Genomic DNA, 20,857 nt, shown 5'->3' with positions numbered 1-20,857 from the left:
ATAATCTTTTTGCTGTTTTCAATAGCATATGAGATTATCAATAAGCATTACAAAACAATACATATGTTGATACAAAACTACAGGAAGACTCATATACTGCTTTCAATCTTAACTGAGTTTCAAATGGTTGGTACATAGAATTAATTTCATCAGATCACACATGATAGCTGGTTGTTTTCTATGACAGTTTTGTAAAGTTCTTTGGAGATGGTGGGAGTCATGAATACCTTGAGAGTGACTCTGATCCTAGATCTGAGGCAGAGGGAAGGATATTGCTAGATGAGGATACCATGAATTAAAAACTAGAGTTAGAAATATACCAAGTAGATTTGAGGTTCTAGTGACTTGTCTGAGATTCCCCATCCTACCCTTCTGTATAGCAATAAAAGCTTGAAAATATTTTCTTACATAAATCTTAGCACAATATGATTCTTGGCAGTTACTTTCTGCACACAGGTAAGGTGACCATGTCTGGTACCCGGCAGGCACAGACACTGGGCATCATTGACATGACTTGTTGATTGAGAGCACAGACTTAGGGCTGCTTTGCTTGGGGTCCAAATCCCAGTTCTGTCCCGTAGGGGCTGTGGGATTAGGTTGAGTCATTTCAACTCCACATCTGAAACAGGATAGCAATTACCCCCCCATCCCAACCATAGCCAGACATCCTAACCATCAACTAATTTTCATAATTTTACTGTTTTAACAAATTGGGATGGATGTGGTCTACCATGTGGCATTGGTGGAAGCTATCTGTGCTTGGGAACTGAGACTCCTGGACAGAGCAGTCTCAGCATTATGCTTTGTGCATTCATTGAGGCAAAATATATCCTCAGGGACTGCCGAACCAGAAGTCTAATTTGGGCTCTGAACACTGCTAAATGCTAAACTATCTTGAGAGCTATAACTCTTTCAATGCTTGAATTTGCCACATGAAGTAAAATTTCCCAGTGGCCTTCAGGTTTCACAAAAGCACACCATTAACCTCCTTCTAGAGAAGGCATCTTTTTTCCCTCCTTTGTTATTGGGTTTAACACAGCATCACCAAATCAGGCCTGTTGGATCAGTCAGCTCCTCATTGCTATAATTACAAATCGAAAAGCTGATCCTAGGCTACACACAGAAGGGTTTCATTCAACCAAGTACATCTCTTGCCTAATGGAACAGGTCTCATCAATGCAGTCAGCAAACTTCCTTTCCATTTTCCATTCTAGTCTCAGGATCTATCAGGCTTAGGACTGAGAATCTCCATTGTTGCAACTATCCCAAAGAATGCATAGCTTGGTCCTTCTGCTTTGGGGTGGCTTGTGACTATGGTTAGAGATTTCTGCCAGTAGAAGTGAGGCAATGACTAAAGAACCTCTGACTGGGGGAAGCTCTGATTGGGGGGAGCTATGATTGGATGGGGGACACTTTGAAATCGCAGTTCCCTCCTCAGCAATCAGAGCTCCTTCCTCTGAGTTAGAAGGCTCAAGTACTTCTCATCAGGTGTCTGGAGGACTCACTTTGCCTTTTGCATTAGCCAGATTTATGTTATGCACCATTTGCTTCCCAGTTCATGGGTCCACTTTTTTTGCAGAGGAGGATGAATGTCTTAAGACAAAATTAACGTCCAGAAAGGGACCTTAAATTCTAGACAGAATGGTAATCTTTCACCACCCACACTCCCTGAAGTTAGAAGAACTTTACTACAGACATGATTTTTCTGTTTGTAGATAAGAAACAAGGAAGGGGCATAAAATTTTTTTAAAAAATAAGGAAGGGGAAACAGATGAGGTCTTTAACTCCTTTGGAGAGGGCAGCTAGGATTGCATTTCATAAACCTTTTATCATCGGGCAGCTTAGGAATCTGCACTGTGTGCAATGAGCTAGTACAAATAGGGATTGATTCTCTGTAAACTGCCCCCATGCACACCTGTCACCTCACCCAACAATAGACAATAAGTCCAGTAAGCTCGCTGTGGGACCTGGCTGCCCTGCTGTCCAAATCCCAGCTGAACCCTGACAGCAGACATAGAAGAGGGGATGCATAATCACTCACACATGGTGGGCCAGGCTTGACGGACTGGCAGACAGAATGCCACCATGAGGGGGAGGAGGAGGTGGGTGTGTGTGTGCCTGTGAGTGAGGGAGGAAGGGGTGTGGAGGTAGTGTTTTTTATTTCTCTCAGCTATTATGGAAAGAACTGCGGGAGCTTAAATCTAAAGAGCAGTGCTGAAATAATGTTCAGGACTTAACAAAAGCCGCTGCTCTGCTGCCATCCGCCTGCTGTGGCCTGCCTCTGCTGAGGCTCCGTGCGGTGGGTGATCTTACATGCCCAGAAGCTTGGAGGAGCCTGCCCTAGGGGAAGAGGAAGCCAACCTGCCCTCGCACATCTGGGGTTGGGCAGGGTTCAGCTTTGACTTGCAATGCCACTTCAGGGAGGCTGAAAACCATGGCAGGAAGAAGGCAGCCTCCTACCTTAAAGGGAGTCTCCCCAGAAAGGGAGAGCTGCAGCCATCTTGGATGGGGCTCTGAGCATGGTCTCTCTGGTTGGGAATGGAATGGGTCCAGGCACAGGTAATGTCTGAATTATGTGAGTCTATTTTGAGAATTTGACTTAGAGCAGGAGGTTTTCTGATTTATTGATAAGCTGCCCAAACTGATATTAAAATGAAAGTGTAACTGTTAGCAGCCCCGAAATTAAGGACACAGGGATGTAAGCCCCAAGTCCTACAAAAGGAGAGTTTTCAGTGTTTTCTAATTGAATTACAGGCATAGTCATCTGGCCTTGATTTATATTTATCATATTCATCTCAAAAAGAACTACATAGAGCAGTATAACAGAAGTAATTTAAGATTTAAAATCAGAAGACCTGGATTCGAGTCTAAGTCCCTTGATCAAGTTCAATCCAGTAATGCTCAATGTTCTCATGTCGTCTCATCCCACCTCCTCCTTAAGGTGGAAATCATAATACCTACTACACAGAGTTGTTGTAAATTCATTAAAATGAAGGTCATAAATGTCCCAGTACAGTGATCAGCCTGCAGACACATTGGCTCCTGGTTTTTAGGATCAGCTTGCTCGAAAAAACCAAGCAGTGTGCCAGATAATATTCAACAAGAACTTCATACTGTGATTCGGTGCCTTCAGGATGCTTACTGCCAGAGATTTTTTCCTGGATCTGTAGTAGACAGGGTGGCTATTGCATCTGGATCCCCAGAACACTGGGAATCAGTCGGATGTTGTTGGAGTGGGCACTGCTCTACTGTTGGCGTAAGAGTGGGCACAGGCCCCTGGCCTGGTCAGTTTCTTTCCTGAGAAATTTCCAAGTGCTTTGGGGAAAGAGGGGCTGCAGCTAGAGGACATCCTTCCTAACACACGGAGAACTCTGCAAGGAAATGGAGTCAACATAAAGGAAAGAAGGAGCAAGAGGAGAGGCCGTCACTGAAAGGAGGACATGTCATGCCTGGAACCAGACACCCACCTTTCAGAATTCCTGATCCCTTATTTGCTTAAGTTAGTTTGAGTTGAGCTCCTGTCCCTCACACCTGAGAGGATCTGGACTAAAAGCATCCATCTGGAGGGCCATGAGTAGAAATGTCCTAGCTTTCTTGCCCTTCCCACATGACTTTCCCTGTTACCATGAAAATGTCTAGATAGTAAGTGAAGCTTGTGGGACAGAATGCCTTAGGCAGAGATGTAGGCATCTGAAGCCGTTTACTTAAAAAAACAAACAAACAAGTACCCAGTGTTGTTATCAAATTGGAATTAAAATACGATCATAGATGAAATCACAATGGACAAAATCCCTCTTCTTCTAAAGGTTGGGGCTCTGGAAGTGGGGAGCAAAGCACCACTTAATGAACCTCTTCTGTGTGAAAATTCCACGTCATTTTATTTAACCTTTACAGTGTTTCCAGAAGATAAATACTATTATCCTTAATTTTCAAGTAAAGAGGTTAACTAACTTATCCACAGTTGTACAGGTAGTAACTGGCCAGGTCTCTGAACACCCAAGAGCCTGCTCTTTCTCTTGTAGTGTATTTGGCTATACTTTAAGTGAAACTGGGACTCAAAAGGAAAAGATCACGGTAGCTTGGCATGGTCGGTGAGAGCTCTCAGAACAACATTGGTCTTGATCAGTTTGGAATGAAAGAAAGTGGGAACTTATTTAAACTGAAGGGAATGGCATGGCAAAGGCTGGGTGGGAACATAAAGCTCTGTGGAAATCAGCGTGATCCAACGTGGATGAACCTGAGGCTGTGGTTCAAGAGTACTGAGAGTTCATAGAGTTTGGGCCTAAAGAGTCTTGAATATCTGTACAGTTTGAATGGAATTTGAGAAGATCACTGCTGTTGATTCTGAGTAAGAAAGTGAAAGCAATAAAATTGGATATTTCTGAAGGTTTAAACAGTGGAATAGATAGATGGTGAATTAGGTCATTCCCCTAGAGAAGCCTCTCTTGGCCCTCTGGATGTGGACAACTTCCCATCTTGTGCTAATCTCTAGTCTAGTTTGGCAGACGGTGGGACAGTGGTTTAGCCCCATCCCCACCCCCATACATCACATGTATGAGTAGCTCTGGTGCACGTGGGCCCTGGAAACCTCTTATTTGCAGTCTGCTGCCCACCAGCCAGTTGAATAGAACACAGTACAATGGTAGGAGTAGAGGTCAGGCTTCAAGGAAGGTGGGGAGATTTTGGGGGGTTCCTGGAGCAGATCTACTTTCCTACACTGGGGCTGATAACATAGCTTATTTGACAGGTAAGTGTCATTTTACTGATTTTGGCCATTTGTATCCATGGACATATGTATTCTGAAGACTTTACAGGGAGGAACAGTATGGTCTAGGGAAAGAATTATATTTTTTAATGATTTGGCTTCATGCTATCTTAATACTATCTAAAAACATGTTGAACTCCACCAGCTGAATTTGGAGGACGACTCTAAAATACAGCTTAGGAACCCTTCTATGAGTATCTCACGCTGTCATTTTATACTCAGAAGTGGTGTCCAGAGAAGGGCAATCACATGCTTAGGTTCATACAACAGAACTGGGAATAGAATCAACTCATTTGGTCCTTGTCCAATGTTGTTTCTTTTATTCCAGAATGTGTCTGGATGCCTTCAAAGTTTGATTGCATGGCCCCTTGTGAAGAATCCTCTGACCAAGAAATTCACTCTGGCTTGTTTACCCAAAATTGTACTCTTTATAACTGCAAGTTCTAAGTCTTCAGAAATGCAACCATGCCTTTTATAAAGATGGACAAATTCAGCTGTGGCCTATCACTGAAAGCGCAGGGTTTTCAGCTTCCTTAGAAAGCATAGGTTATAAAACAAAGAGTGAGATCATATATAGTGAGACCAGAAGATACCTGGAACCCTGGACAGGGTATGGGCATATGGAGTATGGGGAAAGGGGAAGTGAGGATGAGAACAGAAACCTGAGAGACTGGGTTTGACAACAACAGTGACCGACATGGTCTTCTTTGTGATTCTAACGGTTGCTTTTCCAGAGAGGAGATAGGAGGGTGGCAGCAGGAGGGCGTGGGATAATGCTCTTATCATACACCCGACTTGTCCATGTGCTGCCCCCACCGAAACTACGCTGATGACTTTTACAGGGGTGGGAGGAGATAAGATTCCTCGAGGAGGGGATCAGTGGAGTCTCTGTGGGAGGTGACTAGCCCAGGCAGCAAGGACTGTTCATCATAGACATTTGACTGATTCCAACCCACAGTAGAATATAGACAAGACACATAAAGGCTTAAAATCAAATCATGTGTCATGCTGAAGAATAATGGTTCTTTCTGCTAGGGATATGTATATATTTTTAATTTCTGAGTGAATTAAGTCCCTATAAAAGGTGTTGAATTGGCAGCCTAGAAAGCTGGAGCCCTTGATTTATGCCCAGAAGAGGAAAGAGGGAGACAGTTACCTGCATCATTCTGAAGTGCTCTGAGCCACCCACCCATACCCATAAACTCTGCCCTTTGTCTCACTAAGAAGTTTGATTATTGCCCACTGTGCAAGTCCTTCCTGCCATTCTGCATGGGCTTTAGATTAGGCTGCGATCAAAGCTAAATGGTAGTGAAAGCAAATTAACGAATGTTGGGGCCCTTGGCAGAGTATTCTGTGACCATGATATATGAACACATGTATATCTCTAAGTTGCATTTATATTTTCAAAGGGCATTTACATATCCTATTTCATAATCTTCTTATTAAATATGTGTTCATCAGTGCTTGTTATTGCCATTTTTGTTTTAGGGTGGGAGACTGAGGCATAGAAAATGATAGCATGCTCCATCTGGAAGTGATCTTAGAAAAGTAACAGGATGAAAAATAGAACCTGGATTTCCTAACTTTCCCTGAAAAGAGAAACTCCCAGCCAAAAACAAACAATGAGGCAGCAGTGAAGGGGTGGTGGGAACCAAGGTGTCCTAACACCCGACCCTCTTCTCCATGTTCAGGAATCGGTCATCTTTATTTACTACAGAACATAAAAGAAAATATGCACAGATAACATAATGACAATGGTAAAAATGTGAATAAAAACACCATATGAAAGAAGAAAGTCCCTGCAGTTAGTTGAGAGGCCTAGAGGCAGAATAGATGGCATGGCTATTGAGGGGAGGTAGACCTGGCTTCTTCTCCCAGTATACGTGTCTCCGTGTACACACAGCTTTTACTCATAGGACACTTAAGCTGTCTGAGTCTCAGATGCCCCATTAGTGAACATGGGGAAGAAAAACAACCTCACAAGATTAAACACAGCACACATGTAAAGCCATTGGCATGCAAGATGCTCAAAGCATATATTAGGTCTCCTATTAGAGGAACATTGTTTTTTTCAATTAAGTAGAGATATATGATTATTTCAGGGGAAGTTTTTAAGGAAATAAAGACTGATTTTATGTTACAATTTTATTTCTTTGGCTCTACCTTTGATTTCTTTTCTTTTTGTCTTTATTTTCTTTTGTTTGTAAATTAAGTGTACATGGTTGACTTAATAGAAAAATTAAGCTTCAATATATCTTCCTTGCATTTAGCCCAAAATAGCTTTCTGGGGGTGGTATATATTAACAAAATGTATTACAATTGGCTACTGAAATATGGGAGAGGAAGTACAGCCCAGGTGGAATGTTGTTCCCCACATCCATCTCATTCAAAAGAGAAGTCTATTCTTGGGAGAAGGTGAGATTAGGGGCCCTCAATTCACAACTTCCTGTCAATGTCAAGAGAACTGTGCACACACAGACATGGTTTGTGCCTGCTGCAACAGTCCGGAAACATCCTTGTGCCATTGCAAAGGCTTTTGTGGGGGAACATGGCTTTAATGAGGATGTTTGTGTTTGATGTTATTAGAAATGAAATGTCTATAGAAATGTCACTGCAAAAGTAAGGCACTTACATGGGGCAAGGAAATGTAACTCCTAATAAAAGCTGAAGGCACAGTCATACACACACTCACAGCACACTCTCCCTCTTTGATATGCTTTATATGTTTGTCCCCTCTAAATCTCATGTTGAAATGTGATCCTCAGTGTTGGAGGTAGAGCCTGGTGAGAGGTTATTGGATCGTGCGGGAGGACCCCTCACAAATGGTTGAGCACCATCTCCTTGATGATAAGTGAGTCCTCTCTCAGTTCATGTGAGATCTGGTGTGTTTCAGAGTCTGGCCTCCCCCTTCTCCCTCTCTTGCTCCCACTCTCACCATGTGATGGGCCTGCTCCTGCTTCGCCTTCCGCCATGAGTAAAAGCTCCCTGAGGCTTCACCAGAAGCAGAGCAGATGCTGGCGCCACACTTTCGGTATAGCCTGCAGAACTATGGGCCAATTAAACCTCTTTTCTTTATAAGAATATTACAGCCTCAGCTATTTTTCTATAGCAACAACAACAAAAAAACAAAAAACAAAAAACCAGCGGCCTAACACACTCTTTCTCTTCCAGTTTGTGTTCTGCATTTACAAAAGTAGTTCAATCAAAATCACATGTGAAAGTGAAAGTAGTGAAAATACAACCAGAATTTCCACGTTTATTGGTTATTATACTGTGCTTTACTTACCTTAGTTTTCTTCCTTATCTTACAGGAAGGAAAAGCGAGCAGCAAAATAATCAAGCAGACACAATATAATCAAATCAGAAAAAGAATGCATGAGGTCTGCCCCTCAGCCTTTACATTGCAATTACTGATTCCAGATGATGTCCCCACTTTAGAAAAGCATTGCTCATATTACAGAAGTGCTGAGTGCTTTATTTCCTTTATATATAGCGTAGGATTTTATTATGTTTCTCTGTCAAGTTAGACTTAAAGATGTGCATTCATAAATCAAACTATCAACAAGTGTTATCGAGCTCAAGCTACATTCAGGCACTGTGGTCAGCTCTGTCTGATCTAAATATTGTGACCATTCACCCCCGCCATCCAGGAGAACACCATGTATTTTCTCAGTTATGGTCCAGTACTTATTCAGCACCTACTGTGAGGCAGACACTTTCCAACTACTATAGATACAGCTATTAGTATTATTTTTCTGTAAAGTTGTTCACAGTTGAAGTGGGATACTGATCAGCAGTTATACATATAATGGTTACTGAATTAATCAAGATGAGTGACAATAGTTGACACAAAAGAAAAAACTTCAGAATCTCAGTGGTTTAAGGAAAGTAATTTTTGTCATGGTTGTTATTGTTGTTTTTAGCTCATGCTAAGTCCCAAATGGCAGCAGAAAGACCAATTAGGAGGTCAAAAAAAGTTTAGGCAAAAAATGTGAAAGCCCCAAACTAAGGCCATGGCAGTGAGCTAACAAGCAGGAGCTGTGTTCTAGAGACACCTCCTGTAAGGCGCTATGCTGGAAGATGCCTTTCACCAGATATGGACAGATCTCAGGGCAGTTTTATTGAACATAATGATTATTATAAAAAATGCTAAAGGAGACAGAAAGCATATTCTAAATGCCAAAGTGATAGAGATAAAAGTAATAGTAGAGTAGAAATAAACCAGTATTATTTATCATTCAATTTAAATCATTATTGACGTGATGGTTTTGTAAAAATAAATAATTCTTAACATCTTAAACTTAAATGTCAGATACTTTTGACATGGGAGAGACCAAAGGTTTTGCTAGGGGGATAGCAGTGGAACAAGAAAGCAGGAAGAAAAGACAAGCTAAAGAATAATGACTAGCTCTACATATTTTTAGAAAAATACATGAATTCCAGTCGAGCACAATGGCTCATGCCTGAATCTCAGTATTTTGGGAGGCCGAGGTGAGCAGATCACCTGAGGTCAGGAGTTCAAGACCAGCCTGGCCAACATGGAGAAACCCAGTCTCTACTAAAATACAAAATTAGCCAGGCATGGTGGCACATGCCTGTAATCCCAGCTACTCGGGAGGCTGAGGCAGGAGAATCACTTGAACCCGGGAGGCAAAAGTTGCAGTGAGATGAGACTGGGCCCCTAAAATCCAGCCTGGGTGACAGAGCAAGACTCTCTCTCAAAAAAAAAAAAAAAAAAAAAATCCATGTGTTAAAGTTGTATAAATAATATGCAGAAAAATGGAAAGATCATAACTTCTAAACTATTGAGAAGGAAAAAAGACAAAACAGAAATACAGAGAACTTTAAAATAGAGCAAAAAATCTGAAAGAGGTAAACAACTTCAAAGAATGGGACATAAAGGCAGGTGACTAGAAAAAGTCTTCCCATTTTACTACTCCCAATAAATATGAGTGAATGAATCTTTTCTATAAAAACACAGAGATTTGAAGACTGGAAAAAATATATAATTTATGCCATTTTTAAGGTACATCTAAAATAATGCTATCCAGAAGCTTTAATAATGTGCAAGGAAAATAATAACAAGAAAACAGATACAATGGTGTTAATATCAAAAGGAACAGAAATCAAGATGGAAAGACTAACCATGAGAAAAACAAAGATATTCTAGGATAAATAGTGTAATCCACTAAGAAGAAATAATAGTCATGAGCTTTGATGAAATAAACAAAAGGTTACTAAATTAAAACTTTCGTAAATGCAAGGAGAAATTGACAATTCCTCAATTAAAGTAAAAAATACTCATGCAACTTTAAAAACTGAGAGCACAAATAAGAAAAACACATAGGACACAGTGATTTTAGTAATAAATCAACATTCTGAAAACAATTAAATGAATAAGATGGATGGATGGGTGGATAGATAGGTAGATATAAAAAACAGACAGAAATTTAAATTCATGAATAGAAAATGCTCTGCCTTTCCAAACACAATGAAATTTTCACAAGCAGATCTTCTATAGGTCATACAAAGTCTACATACACCTTAACAATCAGAATGCTCTGGGCTCATTCTCAGACTGAAATGCAATAACAGAAATTAACAGAGAAATAAGGAAATTCTTTTCTTTCCTCCAAAAGAGAAAATCCTAGTTAAACAGGGATTCAGATAGAAATTACAAATAGTGATGAAGAATGAGAACATTATAGTAGTTAAACCTTGTTATTTTTATTTATATATTTTTAATTGTTTTTTTATTTTTTAATTTTTATTTTTTATTTTATTAATAGAGTATTTATTATTATTATTATACTTTTAAGTTCTAGGTAATGTGCATAATGTGCAGGTGTTGCTTACATAACTTGTATAACCTTTGTGCCATGTTGGTGTGCGCAACCCATGCAAGTTCGTCACACCCATCAACTTTGTGCTTTAGCATCAGGTAAATGAACTCCAATGCAATCCCTTTCCTTTCCCCCTCCCCATAATAGGCCCCCCGGTGTGTGATGTTCCCCTTCCCGAGTCCGAGTGATCTCATTGTTCAGTTCCCACCTATGAGTGAGAACATGAGGTGTTTGGTTTTCTGTTCTTGCGATAGTTTGCTGAGAATGATGGTTTCCAGCTGCATCCATGTCCCTGCAAAGGACACAAACTCATCCTTTTTTATGGCTGCACAGTATTCCATGGTGTAATTGTTTTTTAAGGCAGGGTTTCACTCTGTCGCTCAGACTGGAGTGCAGTGGCGTGATTTCAGCTCACTGCAACCCCCGCCTCCCAGGCTCAAGCAATTCTCCTGCCTTAGCCTCCAGAGTAGCTGGGATTACAGGCACCCACAACTATACCTGGCTAATCTTTGTATTTTTTAGTAGAGATGAGGTTTCATCATGTTAGCAATGCTGATCTCAAACTCCTGACCTCAAATGATCCACCAACCTCAGCCTCCTAAAGTGCTGAGATTACAGAGGTGAGCCACCATGCCCGGCCTTATACATTAAATCTCATGAAAGTGACAAAAGGAAATTTACAGACTTAAAGGAAGTTATTAGATGGTAGAAAAGATTATAAATAAATTCAGTAGGCATACATATCTGTTATTATATTATTTTGTTATATATATTTCACAAGTAGCAAAATATATGTATATAGTGACTTAAACAAAGAGAACCAGTTGTTATTGCTGTTTTTCTTCACTTGAAAAGAAGTCGGGAGTTGAGCAGATTGTCACTGGCTCAGTGGTTCAGTGGCTAAACGAGAACATGGCCAATGTTGCTGCAATTCCATTTGTCTTCGTCTTATCTCTCAAAATGTCAATTGGTTCTCCAGAAATTACGTCCACAGTCCAAGCAGGAAGAAACAGAATATGAAAGGATTTATCAGCTTTTCTCCATCCTCTTTTATCAGGAAAGCAAATGTTTCCCTCACACATGAAAACGGTACTTTTTCTTGGCCAGAACTTGCCAAATGGCCAACATTGGCTCTAAGGAAAACTTGAAAATGAATAATAAAGTCAATGAAAATAAAGAATAGCCAGAAAAGAAAGATCTAACAGAAACGAAAGAGAACACTTAATCAATAAAAGTAAAATCTAGTTATTTGAAAAAAAGAGAAATACATAAAACTCAAGCAGTGAGATCAAAGGAAATGTGTTATCCAAGCAACATTCGAAGTAAGAAAGAAGACGTGAATTAAATTTTAAATATTAGGAGAATTGCTGGGTACAACTTTAAACCAAATCTTTTGAAAATCTGGATAAAATAGAAGCTTTTTTAGGAATATAGAATTGCCAATTTTGACTCAAGAGGAAGAAACTCTGAGTACAATAATCCTCAAATATATTTTAAAATGTGTCAATCAATATATTAAAAGAATACAATGGAGTTTCATAATGTACAAAATTATGTACAGTCAAAATTATCTTTATAATTTCTTAGGAGTCCAGGATAGACAATTTGTTTTTCTCCAGAATTAGAAGAGTTCACTGGGGTTTATATTGAGTGAATTAAAAATGAAGCATCTTGTTGAATTTAGCAGCCATGTTGCATGAAAATATATTATTTTTAGACATTAGAATCACATTCATTTTCACAAAATGTACACAGGAATGGAAGCCAATTGAAAGAGCAATATATAATTATCTCGTCCTTACGATGATCTGGAAAATTCTGGAATATAGAGTCTAGAATAAGAGTTGTGCACCTATCAGAATTTAGTTGATAATGAAAATGGAATTTTAAATCAGGAAATAGTCTACAAAATAAATGGTGTTAAAAATGGTAGCTGTCTATCTAAAAGGGGTGAGGGAGAGAGAGAAAGAGAGAGGCCCCTTAATTTCTTATCTGGTACAAAAAAAAAATAATTCAAAATGCATTTAAGAGCATAAGGTAAAGAGCAAAATTCTAAAGTGTTTGAGAAAATATCAGAGAATTTATTTTAATTTATATATTGGAAGGCTTTCTTAAGAAAGATACAAAACCTAGAATTTATAAAGGAAAAGATTGACAGGTTTTGCTGTACAAAAATTATAAATGTCTGCATGACAAAAGACTCCATAAACAAAGTTAAAAGACAAGTGAAAGAAACACCAGTGCAGCGGAATAATATTTTGATATAATAACTGAGTTTTCTCTAACTTCTTGTTACACCCACCCCATCCCCACCAACCGCCCCTCCCCATTTGGCAGCAGCCGGGGCATTCTATGTTCATCGCCTCAGAGAAGAGATGACACAGCACAACGCAGAGAACAAGGAGGCCATTCACAGTTTTTGAATTTCAAAAGGCTAGGATGGAGCATAGATAAACTATTTGGAAAAATGTGTTTGTAGCCACCTCAATGTTAAGATTTGATTGTCTTGATTCTCATTCAAGATTCTATTGGCTTAGGAAGAAAGGCAGATGAAAGGGAAGTAAAGAGAACTGATGAGAAAGAGATTCTGCCCCAGCCCTGGCCAGGGACTGTGCCTGGTTCTGCAGGGGCAGTGTGTTGGGGTGGCAGGGGGTAAGGGGTAGCGAGGTTTGCTAGTGACAGAAAACTCAAAAAACAAATAATCCGACATCCTTTTCCAAAGTGGAACAGCCCAGGGAGGAACAAGCCCCTAGTGTTTCCACTCCTTCCCCTCAGCCCAGTGTTATGGGAGAGAAGAGGGGTGGTGTGTCTTACAGGATGGACTTGACACATTCTCACACATTTCCCCCATGCCTGACATGCATAAAAATAGCCAAGTTTTCCCAGTATACGCAGTAATGGCACTGAAGTAGCAAGTAAAGTCACCTTGAAGTGGGGCAAGGACTGAGTCAGCTTTAACTTGAGCACCAAGAACCAGAGGGAATAAGTGTTCCCCAGGGAATGCCAATGTGGACAAAAAGTAACTGAGGATCCACCACATGCTGCCACCAGGACCCCCCCAAACCTGGACCCAGACCAGGAAAGGGCTGATCTAAGATTCAGCTTCTGCCACCTAGTGGAAAGGGCTGATATCAGAGTTGGAGAAAAGGCAAGAGTTTCACTTCCATGAATTTGGCACCCATTACACTGCCAGCATTCACCTGGTATCCAGAGTGTAAAAGGTCATGTTAGGCACGATGAGGATAGAGGCAGACAGTCTGCTGCAAGGCGGAGGCTGTGGGAAGCCGGCTCTGAGATGGAGCAATGGTGCAGGATACTTGTTAGGGTACCAAAACCTGAAGAAAAGGGAAAAGAGGTAGGACTGGCCAGGGAAAGAGCTTGAGCTATGAAGCTGGCCCAAAAGCACCAAGCAAACCCCACGGGATCTCTGGAGTTCAACTGTCCCAACAGAGTTGTCTTGCAGGGGCTGGGATGGCCAGGCCATAGCACCTACATCTCAATGAGTCATTGAATATAGTCAGATGTGGGAAGGGTGTGACCCTGGGCAAGGGGGCTCCCAACCTGGAAGGTGATCCCTGAGGGACTGACAGTGCTCCCCCTTGCCAGCCAGTGCATTGTCACACACAGAAACACCCCAATATTAAAACAGACAAGCAACAGACAATACACAGAAAGGAAAGACAATCAAATACATAATTAAACATCAGATGTTCAAGATTATTAGCATGCAAAGGTCTTCAAACAACAACAAGATTCGCTACTCCACCACCTGGCATAGATTGGTAATATTTGTAGAAATATTGATAAGATCAAGAATTGTTGAGGATGAAAGAAATGAGCATTTTTACCACTACTGGGCAGTGTCAATCAACATTTTAAATGTGCATTCCCATTGAGTCAACAATTCTACTCTTAGGTCCTCTATTGTAGAGAAATACACGAAGACACAAAGAACCATCCACAATGGGTTTATTACAGCCTCTATGTAACTATAAAAACAAGGACTACCTAGATGTCCTCAAGAAGAGATTATTTTTTCTTCTTCTTTTTTTGTTTTTTTGAGATGGAGTCTCGCTCCGTCACCAGGCCAGAGTACAGTGGCGTGATCTCAACTCACTGCAACCTCCACCTCCCGGGTTCAAGCGATTGTCCTGCCGTAGCCTCCCAAGTAACTGGGACAACAGGAGCATGCCACCACGCCCAGCTAATTTTTGTATTTTTAGTGGAGATGGGGTTTCACCATGTTGGCCAGGATGGTTTCAATCTCCTGACCTCGTGATCCTCCCACCTTGGCCTCCCAAAGTGCTGGGATTACAGGCATGAGCTACTGTGCCCGGCCAAGAAGAGATATTTTAAAGTACACATTTGTTCTTCCATTCTGTGGAATGTTACGCAGCTGTTGAAAAGAATGAGATGTAGCTCTATGAATTTTGGTATAGGATATGTGTCCTCACATGGAAGTATCTCTGTTCTATTATGTAAAAAATTAAATAGCAATGAAGATCGCATCCCATTTATTGATAAAAGACAGGTATAAATGTACCTGTATATTGAGAGGGGAGTCGATGGAGAATCAATGGACAGACAGCAGTGAAGAGTGGATTTCATATTTCACTTTGGATATTTCCATATTCATTTCTTTATTTGAAAATACAATCATCAAATATTTGTATACAGTTGAGAAGTTCGCATGGAAAAAATAGGCAGAAAATATTTTGCTTTTATTTGATTTTCCTTTTTCTTTCGGTACTGAGTTTTGCATGATTTCATCCTCTCTGCACTTGCTCCCAGATCCTGGCTCATCAGGATGCCCATCCTGGCACTGAGCACGATGCGTGGAGGATGAAATCCCCTTCCTCATTCATCCTCAGGGAGCCACCTCCTGACTGCTGGGGAAGGCAGGACAGATGAAATGCAGGGATGCACTGTGGAGGCACGGGAAGCAAAGAGCTGAGGAGCTGTCTGATTATTCCCAGAAAGACTGTGGGCCTGTTGGGCCTGAGAGAGAAGAGAAACAAACCAACAAAGGTGCCTGGTATAGCAGCCCAGAATCATACATGTCCTTCCACTTAGGATTCTGTCTTTTGTCATGAATTCTTTACTAATATGCCTGTATCCCCCTTTCTAGCTCCAGTGTAACCTACCAAAGGACACAGTTTATGTTTTAATCTTCGGTATCCCCCAGAACATAAGAAATCCACTAATTGTGTGTGAGTGGATTGGTCTATCCCCACATTGCTTCTGTTGGCTGAACTCCGCAGCATGCCAGGTACCACTCAATTATGTAGTAGAAAGACAAGGGATTCCTCCATTGGAAACACCTGCTCTAAGGCCACATAGCAAAGCTAAAGCAGCTGCCGTTCCTAATGATCTTGTGTATCTGCTGCACTGAATTCATTTTAAGAAGTAGATTTATAAAGGGGCTGTTTCTATAAGGTGAGATCGTGTCTCTCTGATCTCGAGTCAGGGAAAACTTCCTAAAGGAGCTCAGTTTGAGAGACAGCAGGTGTTTGAGGAAGTCGGCATGTGTTCCGTGTGTAACGGATGCCTTACAGGCACTCTTTGAGGTATGAATTGGGAATGACATGAGTGGGAGAAAAAGAGGAGATGGACAAAGAGACATTTTGCTGAGCTTTAGCAAAAAGCTGATAGGGGAACGCAGAAGAGGACAAAGAAGGAAATCCAGGGCAAAAGAGCTGGCTCTGATAGAGACGAGCAAATGCTAGAGAGAAGCGGATGGTGGCTGCCAGTAAACTATGAGGGAGGTCGTTTAGCCCTGGCGTGGAATTTTGAAATAATAAGACACACATGATTGAGAGGCAACGCTGAGACACCCAAAAGATGATTGGGCCCTTGGAGCGATGCCCAGGCAGCTCTGAACATAGAGCAGGCTGAATGAATCTTATCCAAGTCCACACTCTGGCCATTTAAATATACCTTGGGTTTTATTCAGAGTTGCTGAATCAGGGCCTTCCCATGCCTGAGAAACTCCCTGACTATATTCTTGGCTGCTCTGAAAAAGCACCTCACTCTTCCAGCCATTCTATACAATTCAGTAAATTGCTCTTTCTGTACTAAGTGAAACCTTGGTAGCTGGGGAAATAAACAATATTTTTACATGGGCCACTCCTTTACAACTATATGTTCCAGGTACCAGGAAATTGCTTGACCCCCTGTAATGCTTTCAGCTATGGAGATGGGCATACTACTCCAATGATCCCTTCTGCAACCTCCTCCTCTAGACGGGAAGCTCCCTGAAGGCAGGGATGTTTAAAACATGTTGCTGTGCTCCAATTGCTAACACAGCATCTGGAATGCAGTCAGTGTTTCTTGAATTGATCTGAACTTACATGTTTTCTCTCCCTCCAACTAAAATTGGCTTCCTAAACAAAGGTTATGAAACTGGTGACAACGTGACAACCAGTTTATGTGTACAGAGTATTTCACATTGATCTCTTCTTCCATGCATCCTCTATTACCATTATTGCCCGTATCAAACATTTGGAATGAAGTTGTGATCCCAAATTCTATCATCCCTGGTCATTTCATGTGACGTCTTGTGCTCCATGATTGCCATGTAACCTAAATGGAGTGACTTAGCCTTTCTCAACCCGTTTCCTCACCTGGAACATAAAAAAGAACAATACATATCTCACAGGATTTTTGCTGAGATTAAAAAAAAAACACACAAGAGAGTCTAGCCGGATGTCTGGTGGAGGGGAGGAACTTAGACATATCAGTTGATTTTTGCTTCCCTGAATTAGGCCCCCAGACTAGAAATACATGTTAAACCTGTTCGTATCCCACAGTGCCTTGCACGAGGCTCAACACAAAGTAGAAGCATCATAGGATTATGACGGAATTTCAGGTGTAAGAGGGACTGAAAAGACATATACACCAATGGCTTTCAATTTGTTTTTATCACAATTCACATTTTATATCGAGATACATTGTGAGGTGTGTGTGTGTGTATCCATTCTGAAATTTTATATTCTTTTCTATCCTATTCTTTTTTTAAAAAAAGAAATGCTGACTGTGGCTTAATAAGTTAATTTTGTGACCATTAATGTGGCAAGACTTGCAGCTAGAAAAGAGCAATCGAGATTCCAGACCAAGTCAGGAGACTGTTCATGTCTTCCCTGCATCACCCATCCCATAGCAACAGTCCAGCATCCATCTGCTTAGATAAACACTACTCGCTACCAAATAGTGTGCCACATTTGAGGCATTAAACATAAAGCAATGCGATGGCCACAGAAGATGCTGTCAGAGAACATACCCTGCACAGCTGCATGCATGCATCAGACACCGCATGCATGCACCACACAGTCCGCACGCAGGCCCCTCCACTCTCCTGCATGAGGCACTTATTTTGGCCATTCAATTATGCATGCCTCTTTTGTGAGAGATCCAGATAAACGAAGTGGCTGCAGCAAGAATACCCATGAATTCTTCATAAGTGCAGGCGAGGGAATGCCTCCAGTCTTCCCTCCACAATGCCTTCCAGATGTGTTCTTCATCATTCCTCGTGCCCTCTCACTCTCCAACTCTGTTGGGATGTGTGTGAGAATTGGGGTGTATCCATCACTGCCAATGCATCTTGCTGGCTGAGGAGTGGGAGTTGCCTTATGGAGGGAGACTGAACAGAAAAGATGGGTTTTTGTTTCCCTAGAGAAAAAAGGGCCCCCAGGAGGTCTTGGAGACAGAGGTGTTCATTTGCTTCCAGATCAGGAAAGCAGAAATCCTTCCAGCAAAGACATTTTGCCTCTACAAAATGTAACCTGGTCTGATCTTCAAAACACACCTTAAGCCTTGCCTAAGGTGTAGAGGTTTAGTGATCTGCCATTGCAACCAATTTCAGTTTTCCTTCTGAAGAGTGTCTCCCAACACTCATCCCATTAAAGGCAGAGAGGAATCCAGCTAAAGATGCAGAAGTCAGGGCAGGTTCAGGTAAGATCCTTTCTCTTAGCAAAGGTGTTGCCCTCCTGACTGACTGTGCTTGAAAGACAAGCCCCACTCTTTTCTTCCTTATTCAGTGAAGAGTCTGAAGTTGTGGCAGCTGTTAAGGGAGACTTACCTGAAGAGAAAAGAGACAACTTCCAAAGGGTTTCTTTTTGACCAAGGCCAAGAATTGCATCCCTGAAGTACCTGTTGGTGTTGCTAATAATGCAGCCAGAGGCCAGGCGTGGTGGTTCACTCCTGTAATCCCAGTACTTTGGGAGGCCGAGGCAGGTGGATCCCGAGGTTGGGAGTTTGAGACCAGCCTGGCCAACATGGTGAAACTCTGTCTCTACTAAAAATACAAAAATTAGCCAGGTGTGGTGGCATACGCCTGTAATACCAGCTACTCAGAAGGCTGAGGCAGGAGAATTGCTTGAACCTGGAAGGCAGAGGTTACAGTGAGCCAAGATCATGCCATTGCACTCCAGCCTGAGCAACAGAGCAAGACTCTGTCTCAAAAAAAAAAAAAAAGAAAAGAAAAGAAAAGTATGCAGCCAGGATAAAAGAGATGAATAAGATGAGGCCTGGACTAGGACAGGACCTGGTTCCAGGAGGAGACATTCACTGAATTTGAGTTCTATCAAATGTTAATATAAATATCAATTAAGATTTTGATTGGATTTGATCACAGCAATGTGTAATTTTATTAACAAATTGTTTTATTCAATACTTTGTGTTATTCATGGAAAACATGCGAAGATCCTCTAACTTCATAACTTTCCTGGACCCTAGACCAGCTCAACACAGCTCCACTAGAGAAAAATATCCAGCTGGTGTTAGACACTTCTGGGGAGAAGGGTGAGTTCCTATGTGCTTCACCTGCATGTTGAGAGCTCAAGTTTTCTGGTATGCATTTGCATCATCCCTGGCTGGACATGCTGAGGACATGGACGCAGGAGTCCCAGACAATTTCTAGACTCTGACTGATTTCATTCACCTGCTTTCCAGAATATTGAGCACTGGTTAAAGGTGAAGTCTTCAAAAGAAGCATCTCACTTCTCAGCGACTTACTAGGATCCCCATGCAGTTCTTACAGCAAGAGCACCCTGGTCAAGGAGAGAGTAGGCAGGGTAGGGAGATTTTTGGAGTGGGGTTGTCATTCAACCAACATGACTCCTTCTTAAGTGTCAACTCTGAAATCTGTTCTTGCCTAATCTATGTTTCAGGCATTCAGGCTCCCTTTGCTTCCTTCTCTCTTCTTCCGACACAACTTCCTTTCCCCTACACACCATCCTCCTTCCAATAGCTACTTTGCCTGAGTAATTAATAACCCTCCTTCAGTAAAAATTTAAGGTGACTATGTCCAGGAAACCTGCCCTGCTTTCCTTAGGCTGAGCCAGGCATACTGCCCTTGCATTTTTACAGATCCTGGGCTTCTTCCCATCATAGCATGTACCACTTACATATTTATTGCAATCATCAGTTTCCTGATCTCTCTTCCAAAATTGACTGTGAACATTTTGAAATCAGGGTTCACGTCTCATTTGTCCTTGTGCATTGTGTGCCTATTATAGTACTTGCTATATGATTAGTACATAAGAATGCAGAAAAAAAATGAACAAATTATATTTTTCCTTGAGCCCTATCTTTCCAAAGAGATTGATCATAGCATTTTTACCCAATAGGGAAGTTTGGGGTTAGAGTGTAAGTGTGTGTGTTTTGCTGTTGTGGTGATAGGAGAAAGAAAGACTTTCCTACTTGGCAGTAACTGAAGGATCACTAGAAATAAATTTCACAAATGAATCCTTGAGATAAGTTGACTGACAGTGATAAATTTCACTGATACAACTGAAGCAGTAATAGGCAAACTGGGATGATGGTCCTACCTGAAGACTACCCGATTCTCCACCTCTAAGGCTTCTATGATAAACCCCTTCTTGGATCTTTGGCTCTGAGGCTCTCTGTAATTCAGCTACAGAGAATTACAGCTGACCAGGCTACCTCTGATTCAGCTCTGGTGGATGAAAAGGTAACCTCACCTTGCAAAGAACTTTCCAAGTCTTCCAGATGCCTAAAACTAATGTGCCTTTGCCATGTTTTTTACCCAACTTCCCTTTCCCAGGGTCGCCTTGTTCTCTTTTCTTTCCTACCCATTACCCATTTTCCTCTTGCAGCAATGGAACTCCCTGTGAGTTTTAGGGGTGAATAAACTGGAGCAGCTGCCTTGGACTCAGAAGCAGAAGCCATGTGAGCATGGCAGAGCTGCTCCACTGGTCTTGTGCCACTAGCTGTGGGACCGTTAGATAAG

Source organism: Rhinopithecus bieti, unplaced genomic scaffold, assembly GCF_001698545.2.
Source record: "Rhinopithecus bieti isolate Rb0 unplaced genomic scaffold, ASM169854v2 scaffold_6481, whole genome shotgun sequence".
Lineage (NCBI taxonomy): Eukaryota > Metazoa > Chordata > Mammalia > Primates > Cercopithecidae > Rhinopithecus > Rhinopithecus bieti.
This window is presented reverse-complemented; position numbering follows the sequence as displayed.